Here is a 15,599-nt window from a genome sequence, read left to right on the forward strand (position 1 = left end):
AGATTCCCTGTGTACTAACCTAGTCTTCTTTAATATAGTTCATCTTTATTTTTGATTTTTAAAAAAGATTTAATTAATTAATTTATTTGAAAGACAGAGTGAGAGAAAAAACATGAGTCAGGGGGAGGAGCAGAGAGAGAAGCAGACTCCCCACTGAGCAGGAAGCCCGACTTGGGGCTCAATCCCGGGACTCCAGGATCATTACCTGAGCTGAAAGCAGATGCTTAACCAACTGAGCCACCCAGGGACCCCAATATATTCCCTTTTAGATATGTTTTGTGTAGTAATATGTCTTTGTATATTATTTAGTAATCATTTCTGTCATCTTGTATATTTTTTGCCAGTTAGCGGTTATCATTTTTGGGGGGTAGAGGTGTGTGTGTATGTGCATTCATATATTTATAGGTACTCATATTTTACATCAGTTATTTGTTTATATATAGATACCAGAAAAATGACAAGATAATGCATACCAAGGAAGTTTTAATTCATAGTTGACATAGTTTGACATAGTTTATATTCTGCTATCTCAAGTATGATCATACAAATTAAGAGTCAAAGTATCTGGAGATATTTCTCTCTAGGAATTAGGTAGAGAATAGCATAGTTGTCATACTGACTGGTGAATTTTGTTCAAACACTCCTACCTCAGAACTGACAGAGTGTGCAGTGTTTTTAAAAAGGAGTTCAGATAATGGTAATGAAGATGTCAGGGTAAGAGAATCACAATCATGAATATTTTTTAAAACCTTACAAACAGTGTGCTTGAGTTGCAGAGTGCTGATTGTCCACTTTCTTTGTTTTTTGTTTCTTTTTGCTTTATTGAGAGATATAATTGATATATAACATTTGTATAAATTTAAGGTGTACAACATGATGGTTTGATGTATGTTTAAATTGTGAACTTATCACCATAATAAGGTTAATTAATAGGCTAGAGCAAGGGCGTCTGAGTGGCTCAGTCGTTAAGTGTCTGCCTTCCGCTCAGGTCATGATCCCGGGGTCCTGGAATCGAGTTCCATATCAGGCTCCCTGCTTGGCGGGAAGCTTACTCTCCCTCTCCCACTCCCGTTGCTTGGGATATAAAATGGGCATAAAGATGCTTTTATTTATTTATTTGACAGAGACAGCGAGAGAGGGAACACAAGCAGGGAGAGTGGGAGAGGGAGAAGCAGGCTCCCCGCTGAGCAGGATCCCCATGCGGGGCTTGATCCCAGGAACCCTGGGATCATGACCTGAGCTGAAGGCAGACACTTAACTGACTGAACCACCTAGATGCCCCAGAACATTTCTCTTTATAGCTCCCCACCCAGGCGCCCCTAGGCTAGAGCATTTTAAAGCAGGGGTTTAAGAACCTGTAGTAGTCTGGTGAAGTCTATGGACCCTTCTCCCCCCACCCCCCAGAAAAGTTTCTAAATACAGAAAATAAAAGAGCTAGGATTAGAAAGGAAACTACTTATATTTTAAAACATTTCTCAAAATATTAAACAAAGTTTTGATATGGTAATATGCATACTTCTTGATTGCTTTAACTAACAAGATTTAGTGGTGTTTAAAACAGCCACTTTGATTATGAAGTATAGTGGGGAAAATTTTTTTGAGATATTCATAACATCCATTTACTTATACATCATTTGAGTAGTGCTCAAAGAGTCCTCAGTTCTTACATTTGTGGTCTTCACTTAGTTGTCATACCCCCAAATGGCAGTAATTAAAATTACAAATAGATTAATAAGACAGAGATTATGATGCTGTCAACAGTAAAAAGAGAAAAATCTGTAATAACTGAAATTTCCACTTCCAGTGTACATTAATTTCTTCCTTCCTTTTTGTGATTTCCTTCTCATTTTAAGGAATATGATGGAGACCATGTGTTGCATCCTTAATTTTAGAAATACAAGCTTAGATAAAATGCCTCTTTTTTAAAGAAATAGAAGAATTCACATAAATTAGATGTAATGCCCAAACATTTTTTTTTATAATCAAGCGTAAGGTATACATTTACATGAATTACAGTTTTTTACTAGGAAATCTGGCATCTAATTTTGACAACAAATAATTTCAAGTATTTTATCTCACTTTCCAAATATGCAGCTTTTCACTTGTAATAAATAATATGCCACCAGCAAAATGAAAAGCACATTTTGAGCAAGCCATGGAGTGCGCTTAAAAGTTTTGTACCTTTGAATATATATCAAGATACTGATTTGGGGCAGTTCATCTCTTTGGGTAAGCATTTTGGTAATGAAGTGTTTTAACCCTGGTAGTAGTAGAGTGATTTATGTTTGTGTCATTCATTATTTTTAGATATATCTGATGCCTGCTAGGAAGTCAAGTTTACTGCTATAATGTTTGTGTTTGTACAATACCAGTAAAAAGGGAAATAAACTTTAAAGTGCTAACATTATGGCAAGGTTATCTCCTTCGCCCCCTTACCTAAAGTGATGATTCTTCTGAGATCTGTAGTGTTCAGTAAGCAGATTTGTTGTTTAGCTGCAGATAGATGATAATAATAATTAGAGGAAGATCTGTTTTAAACAAGTTCAGCTTTAGGATTCAAGTATTTTCGTCGAACTTGTCTGAACGTGAGTCTAGTAAGGACTGAAAGTGCCCACGGGTACAGGACAAAACCATCTTGATTTTAATTTCAGACAGTGAACTTGGGCCCTCATAATCCTTCTGACATTTATTCTTAAGATTTCTCAAAAAGTTAATATGATCTGGCAAAATCAAGTCCCAATGATGCAGTCTTTATTTTTCAATTGAATTCCATATGCAATAATTGGGAATGAGCCTAATCCACATCGAAAAGGAAATTCCTGTAGCACTCTATCATTAAATTCAAGGGTAAAAGAAATCTATGCATTCTTCAGAAAGTAAGTTGACCACAAACTTGAACATGCAGTTCCTTGCAGGAACAAAAATATCTTCCCTAGTGTGATCAGAATACAGCTATGCCTAGTTGCTGCATAGGCATTTGACAGTATGACAACCCTGCTCACACCCAGAGTCCGGACGTTGAGTTAAGGACTGGAGCTTGGGATTCTCACCACAAGTTTCTGCTTTGCTTTTATCACGGCACCTTTTAAAGTAACTGCTTGGAGTTAAGCCCGCAAAAAGTTAATGACCTCTGCCTCAACCACCTATTAAGTAATAGATACTTGCTCCCCTGCCTTCTGTCTCCTGATGACTCCTGACCTGTTGCAGGGGAGGACTGCCCTTCCCCAAGCTCACTGTGTCCCCACCACAGCCTGGTTTCCGGGGCTTGTCAGTAGTAAATCTTGGGACTTTACTTTCTTTGTGTGGGTATATTGAAAATGCCCCTTTAATCAAAAACGATCCTGGGGTTTTCACTTCCCCAAAGTGGGAGCTGGGATGCTGAAGGAGCTACCTGCCAAACCCTTGTGGGTGGCTTTGTGCCTCCTCATTAGCAGGTCATAACCTGCATAATTTTAACTTAAACCAGCTACATGCACCCCAACACAGCTAGTTTGCTTCAAGTATATCTATTTTTTTACTTTGATTCCAGTTTTATCACAGCTCTGTCTCTGATCTAATTATTTCAGAGATAAAAATCATATGAATGAAATATAACTGAAGGAGTTATGAGAGAGGGTAAAGAACAGTTGATCCTTGAACAATGCAGGGGATACAAGCACTAACCCCTTGCACAAGAGACAACCTGCATATAACTTTTGATTGCCCACAATCTTAACTACTGATAGCTTACTGTTGATCGGAAGCCTTATCGACAACATACAGAGGTGATTAACACATATTTTTGTATGTTATATGTATTACGTACTGTATTCTTACAATAAAGTAAGATAAGGAAAAGAAAATGTTATTAAGAAAATCGTTAAGAGACTGGAGCGCCTGAGTGTCTGACTCTTGATTTTGATTCAGGTCATGATCTCAGGGTCATGAGACTGAGCCCCACGTGGGGCTCCTGGATGAGCGCAGAGTCTGCGTAAGTTTCTTTCTCTTAGGGCACCTGGGTGGCTCAGTTGGTTGAGCATCTGCCTTTGGCTCAGGTCATGATCCCAAGTTCCTGGGATCAAGCCCCACATTGGGCTCCCTGCTCAGCGGGGAGCTGGCTTCTCCCTCTCTCTGCCACTCCCCCTGTTTGTGCTCTCTCTCCCTCTGACAAATAATAAATAAAATCTTAAAAAAAAAAAGTTTCTCTCTCCTCCTTCTGCCCCTCCTCCCACACCTTCTCTGTCTCTCAAAGTCTTTTTTTATAAAAGATTATTTATTTATTTTAGAGAAAGAGGGATAGAGCGAGAGCAGGGGGAGGGGCAGAGGGAGAGAGAATCTCAAGCTGACTCCATGCTGAGTGTGAAGCCTGATGTGGGGCTCAATCCCAGTATCCTGAGATCATGACCTGAGCTGAAAACAAGAATCTGACGTTCAACCAACCAAGCCATCTAGGCCCCCCATAAATAAATCTTAAAAAAAGGAAAGAAAATCATAAGACAAAATACATTTACAGTACTGTAGTATATTTGTCTTAAAAAATTCATGTGTAAGTGACTCACACCATTAAAACCTCTGTTGTTCAAGGGTCAACTGTAGTTTTAATATATAATAACGGCTATTTCTATTACTTAACTAAATATTCATTATTAACAATTCAAGAAATTTCTGAGGTAATATGGATAGCCCCCCCAACTTAATCCAGTTCCCCTTAGATGATGTTACACTGTAATCAATTAGGCATATGATTTTCCATGCTTCTCTGCATACTTGGGGACAATTTTTAAATAGAAAACCAATGAGTCATCTTACATTTTTCTTTCTTTTTTTTTTAAGTACATCCATGCCTAGCGTGGAGCCCAAAGTGGGACTTGAACTTATCTGAGATCATGACCTGAGCTGAGTTCAAGGGTCAGACGTTTAATCAACTGAGCCACCAGGTGCTCTCACTCATCTTACATATTAATGAAGAATATATTTGTTATTTTAACAGTGACCAAGTGACACTGACAAATAAGACAGGCTTTTTTCTTTTTCATATGAAAGCCTAGACTTGTAGGCCCAAGGAGTGTGGTGCCTGTGTCTCAGATCATCCAGGGACCCAGGTTTCTTTTCTCTTGTTGCTTTACCATACCCTGTGATGTCCTCATCTGCTCATCAATTGAGGAGTCACATCTGCAGTGGGGAGCAAGCTGGTTCCCTTTAAAGCCATGACCTGAAGATGCACACATCATTTCTACTTGCATCTCGTTGGTCAGAACTCAGTCATATGGACATGTCTAGCTGCAGTTGAGCCTGGGAAATGCTGTCTCTTGACAGATCAAGATAAAATTGGGGGCCTTCTATTACTAAAAAAGGAGAAAGAAGGAAATCAATATTGGGGAATCAAGTTGCAGTCTCTGCCATATTTTATTTACTTTGGATTTATAAAATCTATTTATCTATTCATATATCCATCCAAAAGTATTTACTGAGCACCAGTTGTACATGAAATACTTTTCTGGGTGTGCCTGGGTGGCTCAGTCAGTTGGGCATCTGTCTTCAGCTCAGGTCATGATCTCAGGGTCCTGGGATAGAGTCCCGCATGTCGGCTCCCTGCTCTGCTGGGGCTCTCTGCTCAGTGGGGAGTCCGCTTCTCCAGTAAGAGACTGGAGTGCCTGGGTGTCTGACTCTTGATTTTGATTCAGGTCATGATCTCAGGGTCATGAGATTGAGCCCCATGTGGGGCTTCTGGATGAGTGCAGAGTCTGCCTAAGTTTCTTTCTCTTGGGGCACCTGGGTGGCTCAGTTGGTTGAGTCTCTCTGTATTCTCTCCTCTCTCTATCAAGTAGATAAATAAATTTGAAAGAAAGAAAGAAAGAAAAAGAAAGAAAGAAAGAAAGAAGGAAAGAAAGACAGACTTTTCTGTCCCTGGTAACACCATGGTGTGGGAAGCTCTTGCCCTCACATACACCATCTCTCTCCTAAGGCAAAGAGTGCTGTCTCCGGGCCTTACGATGGAGCCCTAGGCAGTATGTCAAATCCCCTACTGAGACTAGAAATCATCCCTGCCTCCACTATAATGGACTAGGACTAATAATCCCAGTTCCCTTGTGGCTAAAACGTTTCCCAGGACACAGAACTATCAGTGGGTGCTGTTTCTTATAAAGTAGCCTTGATAGAGGCTACATAGAAGAGAACGGGAGCTATTAAACATTTCTTGCCATGATCAACCCCTCTTGTTTGCCTGGTCAAAGTTTTTGGGGAAGTGTTTTCTTCTGCAGTCCCCTGTGTGCTGCTACCTCTCTCTCTTTCTCCTCTCTTCCTACTCAGGCCTCTCTCCCCTCAGCAGCACCCGCAATTCTTTTCTCCTCCAAGTCACATCCCTGCACTTCCTACCTTCCACGTTGTGGCCTCTTTTCTCCCTCTAGTTGTGTACAGTTTGTTCTCTCAGTCCTCAGATTGATGTCCTGGGCGTTCCGAATGATTCGATAATTATAAAGCTGTGTATGAGGGACGAGGCAAGCATAATGCCCTCCTCCTACTCCGCCATCTCAACTCCTTCCTAAATATTTCTTAATAAATGAAAGAAAACATTGTCACAATAATGTCCTTCCCATATATCCAACTACATCCCATAGGTTCTTAGGAAATACAGAAAAAGTTCACTATCTCAGAGAAATTGCATTCTTTTTATTTACCAGCTAGATAGAAGTAGTACTCATTTTGCAATAAACAAACAAAAAAAGGAGATAGTATTATTAAGTCATACAATTAAATTTTAATAATGCTATTTTTAATAGTTGATATTTCCTTTTATCTGAGTAAATTTTAATTTTGTAATTGCAGCTAAGTCCAAATGAATCACATAGGTCTTAAAGTTATAAATAAAACTGGAATATATCCACATGGAAAGTGTGGACTTTTCTATTGGCAGCATTCCCAATGACTCTTTATGGAATTATTTCTTCAAATTAAAATTGGACAGATGGAAACCAATCCCATTTATCTTGGAAATAGTATAACCTGGAACCAGAATTTCCCTTAGTAAAATAATAAGAGGAATTTTGGAAATTGAATTTTTTTTTTTTTAGATTTTATTTATTTGAGACAGAGAGAGAGAAAGAGATTGCACAAGCAGGGGGAGTGGCAGGCAGAGGGAGAGGGAGAAGCAGGCTCCAGCAGAGCAGGGAGCCCGATGTGGGACTCCATCCCAGGACCCTGGGATCATTACCTGAGCCAAAGGCAGATGCTTAACCGACTGAGCCACCTAGGTGCCCCAGGAAATTCAGTTTTTTAAAGACTTTTATTTATTTGAAAGAGAGTGCTCACAGGGAGGGGGCGGGCAGAAGGAGAGGGAGAGAATCCTGAAGCAGCCTCCCCACTGAGGGCAGAGCCCAAGGAGAGGCTTGATCCCACAACCCTGAGATAATGATATGAGCCGAAACTAAAAATCGAATGTTTAATGGACTGAGCCACCCAGGCACCCCTGGAAATTCAGTTTTTAATAAATGAAACCCTATAAGCCTTCCTTTCTTCAGCTAATAGTAAAAACTGACTAATAGGCAAAGAAGGGAAGCAGATAATAGAGTGGATTAGCCTCAGAGTTCAAATGTGTAACACTTAACTGCCATGTTTCAGGACTCAAATAAATTTCTTAAGTATTTCTTGATTAAAATAGACCAAAAATTTAAAAAGCAGGCAAATGATATTTATAGTACTTCAGGAATGGCCATTCAGAAGTGAAAAGATTGTTTTGTGTCATTCTGCTATACTTAAGTGAAGTTTAATGGCTGATTGAATTTCACTGTAGAAACTCTGAACTGGGAGTAAGTGTTCAAAGCTTGATTTCTATCGGAAACTTACCCTAATGAAGGAAGATGATTCTATGTATAAGGGAAGGTAGAATGAAATGTTCGTATATAGGATTCATTATAATATGTTCTCACTACTTTACTGCCTTGTATACTTGTCAGTTTGTAAACTAAAGAAATCGTAAATCTGATAATAGGAACTGATCAAATGTTAGTACCTAAAATATTTGAAACTTGCTAAGAGTGTAGATTCTAAAAGTTTTCATCACAGGAAAAAAAACATGTACTTTTTGGAACTACATGAGGTAGTAGATATTAACAAAACTTACTGTGGGAATCATTTCCCAATATATGTAAATCAAGGTACTATGCTATACACCTTAAGTTTATATAACACTGTATGTCAATTATATCTCAATAAAACTGAAAAAAAAATTAAAAGTTACTACCTAAAAACTGTCTACTTTCTCCTAGATGAGCAAGATGTCTTAGGAAGCTGCCAACACATTTTGGGAAATTTGAAAGGCATATTAGGGATAATAAACTTTCAAAATGTTCTTGAAAATAACAATCTTTGATATGATTCTAATTTAATTGCTTCATTACTTTTCATAATGAGAAATAACACTTGATGTTCAAAATAGCTATATGGAAAGATTGCAGGCTTATCTTCACCCATCATTCTCTCCGAAATACTTTTTTCTCTGCTTAGTGCTATCAAATTTAACAAGCTCATTTTTTGGCTAAAGAACACTTTAACTTGTGAATGTTCTTTTTGTTCACTTGAAGCATGTCTGTCCTTTTTTTTAAGGTTTATTTATTTTGGAGAGGGGGGAAGGGCAGAGGGAGATAGAACCTTAAGCAGGCTCTGCGCTCACCACGGATGCCCACGTGGGACTGGATCTCAGGACCCAAGCCAAAAGCAAGAGTCAGATGCCCAACCGACTGTGTCACTTACGCGCTCTGAAGCATGTCTTTTTTTTTTTTTTTTAAGATTTTATTTATTTGTTGGAGAGAGAAAGCTTGGAAGCATGAGTGGGGCAGTGGGGCAGAGCGAGAGCGAGAAGCAGACTCTCCGCTAAGCAGGGAGCCCAACGTGGGGCTCAATCCTGAGACCCTGAGATCATGACCTGAGCTGACGGCAGACGGTTAACTTACTGAGCCACCCAGGTGTCCTAAGCATGTATTTCTATACCAAAGCCGATTTGATCAGTTTCCTCTCAACTTTAATATTTTCTCTCTCTTGTCCTATCTGATTTGCTGCTTTATGTGTCCAGCTGGTCTCCTCATTTCACCCAAGGCCAGTCAGCTTGCTGTGTTTGGTTCGTATGTTATATGTATGTAAACTCTCTTGTGAGATTCTGTTTGTAACTACAAACAGCCCCGGAAAAGACTGTCATTGGTTCTCCCAAGACCTCACATTGGCTTCAGCTAGACCCTTTGTTCTGCTTCTCCTCCCTTCATTTTCTCTGGTCAGTTCACTTCATTAAGGCTTCTGTCCTCCTCTCTTTAGTAGGACCCTCCTGGACTAGACCGCCAACTGTTTCTTTTATGCCTTTAATCCAATGGTCCAGATTTGTGCTCTGAACTTAATCAACGCATCAGCAGAATTTACCATTTGACTAGTTGTTCTTTTTGCTCTTGGTTTAGCTTTCTTAATTTATTATCTCACTGGGTGTCTGTGCTCCATCTCCGTTGCTGCCTTCTCTTCCTCTGTCTCTGACCCTAAGGGACCAGCACACTCTCTTGTACAGGTTATAGGTTGTGCCCCGCACACTTCCAGATTATGAGATGAGAGCACACTTTCTGCAGTTGTGCCATATGACAGGCCTGATATCCCAGGCTGTGAAGTGTGAAGTTGGACAGTGTTCCTTCTTCCATTTGGTCTCTGTAGACCTTGCAAAAATTTCCTCACTATAAACTTCAGATTCCTCATCATTAATGTGGCGATGATAACAGTACCTGTTACCCAGGTTTATTTTTGATAATTCAATGTGCAAATAGATGTGGAATCCTTAGAAAGTGCAGAAAGTGCATGGTTCTCAGTGAGCATCCTGTGTTAGGTCTTACCTTTATTATCATTTAAAGTTCTAGGTGGGTATTCTGTGATAGTGCTGTACTAATGTGCCCATCTTCCATTTTTGAGTGAGGTTTTTCAGAATTACACAAAAGAATAGTCTATGAAAAGAAAGTAATAAAAAAATATGATCCCTAAATCGTGGGTAGAGTCTGAAATTGGATGTAATTGCTAAAAGTTCAGACAAAATATTTGTGTTTCAGGAAGTTCCTTTATCTTTTCATTTCTGGTATCTTTTCTCAAAAGAAAACATGTAAGAAGAGCATCAGGTATGCGGCCAATTTTCATTTTGTTGCTTACTGTTCTTCAGCCATAGCAGAGGAAAATGCAGTTATTTTAAGTTAATCAAAATGTCTGGTTTTTGAAATGACCTTACAAAAGTGAAGTAAAAACATGTAAATGAAATACCCCTTCAAAAAGATGCAATTTTATAAAAATAATAAGAGTATGTGCATGGCATTTCTTAATTATATGTTCAAAGAAAGTAGCTCCTGGTAATTTATCCATCATTCTCTATTTTCTTTGAATACCTTGTAATCTAGCCTATTTCAATTTTGTCTTCAGTAATTACCTTCATTTCTTATATGACTGTTTTGTCCTTTTGTGAAACAAATGTGCATGCTTATTATTACAGCACAGGAAACTACAGAAAATAAGGCAAGTAACGTGGCTAACAATTTCCATTATACTTTGATATTCATTTCTCCATCACGGAGATATTTTTGTTGAGTTTGCCATAAAATGTATTTAATGTAAGATTAAAATGGTTATTGATTTTGTAAATAAATGTGTTAACAATTCAATAGTTTTAAATTATTTATCACATTTAGTCAAGTATTCTGTTTTTAAAAAATTCCTGGTTCTACCATATTGATTAAAATTCAATCATTGTCCTCAGAAAATTCACCCAAGTAACTTCCACCCTTGGCTAACATAGCTCCTGCTACTTGATCTTTGAGCACTATGGTTCAGACATTAGATTGAATAGTAATTACGCAGGGACACTATTTGGATGGGAGACATGCCGCTGTTTTCAATATAATGACTGTTGGCACATCAAATGATGATTACCATTATTGTATTATGACTGTGTGTGTGTGTGTGTGTGTGTGTATCATTGTGCAATTCTCTAAAACCTGTTTGATTAAATATTTTGTATATATGTTAAAGAGTATGAATATAGGACAGAAGTGATAAGCTTGTGATTCTAGTCAGTCAGGATTGCTCATGTATCTCTCACTTTTGTCTGTATCATCCTCTCACCTTTTTGCAAGCTACTACTTGCCCTGAACTACTGGGGAAATTTCATTGACTTCTCTCCTAACCCCTTTTGCTCACTTTACCGTTAAAAGAGCACATTACTTCTGTAGGCACATAAAAACATTCAGTGGCCTCCAATTGTTCTTATCCCAAATCCTCACCATACCCAGCATGGTCTTGCCTATTTTGCTCCCTTCATCTCTCTCTCTCTCTTTTTTTTAAGATTTAGTTTATTTATTTGACAGAGAGAGAGCGCAAGCACAAGCAGGGGGAGCTGCAGGCAGAGGCAGAGGGAGAAGCAGACTCCCCACTGAGCAGGGAGCCCGACATGGGGCTCGATCTCAGGACCCTGGGATCATGACCTGAGCCAAAGGCAGACGCTTAACCCACTGAGCCACCGAGGCGCCCCACCCCCTTCATCTCTTGAGAAGTTCTTCCCACTCCCTCTGTCCCATCCATAAAAGTTCTTCCTTACATGGGCCAACCTGGTGTCCACCATGGAAAATTCCCACATGCTGCTCTGATACATTGAAGGTGATTTGTCCCTCTCTATCCAGCTAACTCTTACCCCCCCCTTCAGGTTTGGTGTATTGGTCTCCTCGTGGGGAAATCATTAGCATTCAGGGTCCCAGCACCTACACTCTCCTCGCCTCCTTTACTTATTCATGGTAGCAGTTATTGTAATAATTTTATAACCAGTTGTGTCATTGGCAGCTTATTGTCAATCCTATTCTATTGATCATAAGCTCAATGAGGACAAAGCCCTCAATTAGTATCTGCTTAATGAATAAAGGAATGAAAATGTAAATATAAACCATAAGAAAAATGTTCTTTTTAAAGACTTTATTTATTTATTTATTTGAGGAAGAAGGTCAGACAGACTCCTTGCTGAGTGTGGAACCCAACCTGGGGCTCATCTCATAACCCTGAGATCATGACCTGAGCAGAAATCAAGAGTGAGATCCTTAACTGACTCAGCCACTGAGGCGCCCCAGAAAAATGTTCTTCTTCTTTTTTTAAAGAATCATTTATTTATTTTAGAGAGAGCACATGCACACGTGGGGTAGGGGAAGAGGGAAGAGATTGAGAATCTCAAGCAGACTCAGCACTGTGCATGAGCCAGACTCGGGGCTTGATCCCACGACCATGAGACCACAACCTGAGCCGAAACCAAGAGCCCGATGTTTAACCGACTGCACCGCCCAGACACCCAAAAAATGTTCTTTTTAAAGTATGTTTAGATATTGGCCTTGGAGGCAGTATTATTTCCCCCATATCCATGAATGTAGCCACAGCTCGAAAGTTTAAGTGACTTGGAATCTATAGGTCTTAGTGGTTCATGAATATTTTCTCAGTATGGGGGACAATTGACAATGGGAGGTTTTCTAAGAAGACAAGCCTGTGCTAACCATTATATATTGTAAGATAGAAAAAACAACAGAAGTGAGTAGTTACATACCTATTCAAACATAATTGAAGTTAAATAGATACTTATTATGAATACTGATTTCATGAAGTGTCTAACATTTTAAAAGGTGTAGAAAATTTCTCCAATATTAAAAGGATTATTACAGTAGGACTAAGGACTGTTGACTTGCAGCTTTGAATTTTTATAAAATACTTATTTTAGAAGCCTGCATTTATTCTTTTAAAGTTGCCACCTATATTTATCATGAACCTGATTTTATCCAACAACCAGATAATACACTGACTTAGCTGTCAACAACTCAATCCACACAGAATGACTACAGACTCTGTCCAAATTGGGAACATGGCAAAAGGCTTATTTCTTAATTGAGAATATGATTTTTCTAATAAAATACTGAGACTCTAACAGATCAGCTTTAAAACATAATCATGATTTCTGTCAATGGTGATTCTATCCCTCTCCCTTAGGGGCTTATATCCAATGTATTTGAGTTCTAGACAAGGGGGATATATGTAGCATGGACGTTTGCTCACATCATTATTACTTGCCTCACCATCTGTCCCCAGATGATAATTACATCTCTATTTTTACTGATGGAGATTCTTAGAATTATTACAACTATAGAGACAGATCCGCATAGGAGTTTCAATGCTTCGGAAGTTAAAATTTGTTTCTCATTTCTTAGTTTCATTTTGACACTGCCATTCCCATATAAAGGCTTCAATAATTAAATGGAAATACTTGTGGATATCAACTATATACAGTATTGGCATCTCTGGAGGTAGATTAGTATATACAATGAAAGTGAGAGGGAGGAAGAACATGAGGGAATGGTTGATTTTTTTTTTTTTTTTGGTGGAGGTTTTCCTCAATTTCAAAATATTTTTATATGGAGAGGGAGAAGGAAAGTTAGCTCCTAAAAATAGGCTTTTATACAATCAAGTTTTGGAGAATAAAAGATCTTAAAGATTTTTCAAGTACAAAATGTATACACCTTTGCTAAGTAGATGTAAACTTTGTGTTATCACAGTACAGTACTTCTCATAAGGCAGCTCTACTTTTCTGATTTATGTATTAGCTCTTTTTAATAAACATTTGAAAAGTTTTGGGGCTCCATGTGCAGTGATCAAAAATGTGTGAGTCATACAGCTCACAAATAGCAATAAACTTGCACAACCTCTTTGCCTTCAGCAGTTGTCACTTTGTTTAGGCAGCATTTGTGTCAAAGAACCCTCTAGAAACACAGAATATTCGCAAAAGGAAACAATAAAACGATGTACCCTGTGGAGTTTGGTGTATCTGGTGAAAATCTAATTGTACTTTGCTGGTTTCAAAGCTCTAAGTTAGATTTTCAGTGCAGGGATGCACAAAATCTAAGTAAGGGACAGCAAATAAATGCTTACAATTGCTTTTGTTCAAGCACTTAAACTTTTTTTCCTTAAGGTTCTCTAATTATTTAGGTATTTTTAACTTAATAGATATTTCTAAGTTCATCTATCACATAGGAATCAAAGCAAAACAGACCTGCCCTAGATTCGGCAGCACATTTAATAAAATTGGGACGATACAGAGATTACATAGCCCCTGAGCAAGGATGACACAAAAAGCAAAACAGACCTAAACCATAAATGCTGACCAGAATCACAAAAAGATATTCCTAAAATCTGAAAGCAAAACAGAAGGCAGGAACTAAGGAAAGTAGCATAGTTTATCACATAAATAAAAGAATTGATCTATATCAGAGTTTCTCAACTTCTGCAATATTTGGAACGACTCATTTTTTGTTGACAATCTTGTGCATTGTGGGATGCTTAGCAGCATCCTTGGCCTCTAACCACTAGATAACAGTGCCACACATCCTCCCTGAGTTGTGACAACCCCAAATGTCTCCCTTCTTTGCCAAATATCCCCTAGGGGAAGAAGGCAAAATCATTCCTTCTCACTCTTTGAGAATCACTGATCTAGGTAAAAGCTTGTCAATTTGTGCATATGCAGGTGTATTTGGTAGATTTTTTAGAAGGAGGATTGCTGGATCAAAGGGGTGGAAGACATTGCCTGGTGCTTCATAGTGTCACGGAAAGTTGAATGGTCAAACACTGATTTTTTTTGCCAAACTGATAGGTGAGGGAAAAAATGTCTCTGTGTTGATTTGCTTTGTATATTCAAGCTTATTTTGACAGGACAATTTTTACTTATTCTCTTGTCAAGGGGATCACCTTAACAGCATTTGTTACTTCTTTAAAGCCATGCTTCTCAAACTTGGTCATTGTTCAGACAATTTAAGGAAAGGACCAAAGTTATTTTGGTCTCCCTCTGTAGGCTTCGATGATTTTTACTAGACAATTACTTCAGTAGGTTCAAACAAATGTATAAAAAAGCATACCTGTAGCTTACACATCTTCAATGCAGCTATAAAAATGAAGTCATCAGTGTATAAATTACATAATAACAGGACAATCAAACTGAAATGTTTAAATTAACAATGCTAATTTAATGTGGCCATCGATACACCGTGAACATTTAATCACCACAGACAATATGACTATGCAACTGCTTGTTAAGGAGGATACTTACGTGTTTGCCTTTGCCTTTCCTACGGAGGGCCACGGGATGTGGCAATCCACCCTCCATTGCTAAGCTACTCTATCACCTTAGGTCTCATGAAAAGATCCAGGGAAGCATGCAAACTTCTTTTTTAGTACAAAATTAACATTAATGTATACATCTCCTTTCTTCCCAGAACCCCCTTCCTCCAATTGTAGAAGCATTTCTGGAAGCTTTGTCCCCCAGGCCCAGGGATATGTGACCCCTCCTGGCTGCCTGCTCTTTAGAGGGGAACGCATTCTCACCTGTGCAATTGTATTCTAATCTTTCTCAAGCAATGACAGTATTGGTGGCCAAGAATTTTCCTTTCCTGTCAAATAATCAAAATTATCAATTGTGTTTTTCAATTATGACTGTATGTTGACTATTACTATAATGTATCTACTAACATGGTCATGACTGTCTTTAAAATGGCCTTGGATATTGATGCCTAATTAATAAATGATACCAGAATAATATT

General features: G+C 38.5%; 1 non-coding gene across 1 annotated transcript; it reads left to right on the forward strand.

Annotated features, from left to right (window-relative positions):
• The first annotated feature begins 14,061 nt into the window (after nt 1-14,061).
• Nucleotides 14,062-14,165, forward strand: LOC112813000 (U6 spliceosomal RNA). Its single transcript, XR_003205406.1, has one exon. It is a non-coding gene; the product is annotated as a U6 spliceosomal RNA (small nuclear RNA).
• Nucleotides 14,166-15,599: the final 1,434 nt, after the last annotated feature.

This window comes from Callorhinus ursinus, unplaced genomic scaffold (assembly GCF_003265705.2).
Source record: "Callorhinus ursinus isolate GAN/ISIS: 27379988/994484 unplaced genomic scaffold, GSC_fseal_2.0 scaffold16, whole genome shotgun sequence".
Classification (NCBI taxonomy): Eukaryota; Metazoa; Chordata; class Mammalia; order Carnivora; family Otariidae; genus Callorhinus; species Callorhinus ursinus.